We start from the raw sequence: 1,186 nt of genomic DNA on the forward strand, positions 1-1,186 counted from the left end.
GCTTCAGCTCATTTTAAAAATGAGAAAACGGAGGCAAAAAGGGTTAAGTGACCTGTCCACAGTCACACAGACAGTAAACTTCTGAGGGCAGATTTGAACTCAGAAAAAGGAAGCTTCCTGCCTCCAGGTCAAACACTCTTTCTTTCCACTGTGCCATTTGGCTCCTCCTACCTTACTCCCCATAAAGCAAAGTAGTGAAGATTTTATTATTATCATATTACAATTCACTGCATCAGACATCAGCAGCAGTTTGATCTTAGAATGAGATTAGGGATTACGCAATTTTTCCCTTCTATGTCACCATAGAAATGTAATGTACTTTTCTGTCTCTGAAACAAGTACACATGAGCTCTCAGTCCAAAGACCTACTAGATATCTAGAAAGGCTTTGAAACTGACTTTTGAGCCAGACTAAAAGTCTCCCTTAGATAGGGATGTAGAACATCCATTATTAAAAAAGGGATCAAAACAGGCTGCAATTATGCCTAGCTAATCCCTTCAAAATAATGAACTATTTCTTCACCACAGCCATTATTTTCATAGGAGAGAATATAACAACCATATAGAACAAATTAAAACTTTACCTTCAGATTGTTATGCAGATTTCACTGGGTTTGCTTAGCGAATAGCAAAGAGGGACCAAATATTGAGATTTCTGTCTTCTCCAACAAACAGAATTAGATTCAAATTCCTAAAATATTTACAAGGTTTTGCTTTATTTTGTTTTTAGTGCCTTGTCTTGTATTTTCCCCTTCTATTACTGTATATATTTTATCACATTTAAAGCATGTCTTTAAATATCCATGTATTAAAAGGGTGAGCAAATACATCAAGGATCCTCAGAATTTCTGTAAGCTGCACCTGAATGCATGTGCAAACACCCATCAAATGACCACTGCAGTGTACAAGCTGCTTGTTTAGGCTTTTTTAAATACGACGATCACACATTTAAATGTCATGCTGGGATTTAGTTAACTAAGGTGGCAGGTTTTTAAAATGGAGAATTTATTATGTTGAAATTTTCCAAATGCAAGGCTGAAAAGGGAAAAAAATATGTCAACTTTTATTTATTTCCCATATAAATATAGGCAATTTAGACCTTCCCCAAAATACAGGCAGATTAGATGAGTTAGACAGTAGTCAATTCATTTTGCATAGGAATGGCTCATTAAAACAAGGGCCCCCAC

The sequence above is a fragment of the Petaurus breviceps genome, unplaced genomic scaffold (assembly GCF_028583685.1).
Source record: "Petaurus breviceps papuanus isolate PSGF00001 unplaced genomic scaffold, PetGlider_PUasm1.0 91133, whole genome shotgun sequence".
Classification (NCBI taxonomy): Eukaryota; Metazoa; Chordata; class Mammalia; order Diprotodontia; family Petauridae; genus Petaurus; species Petaurus breviceps.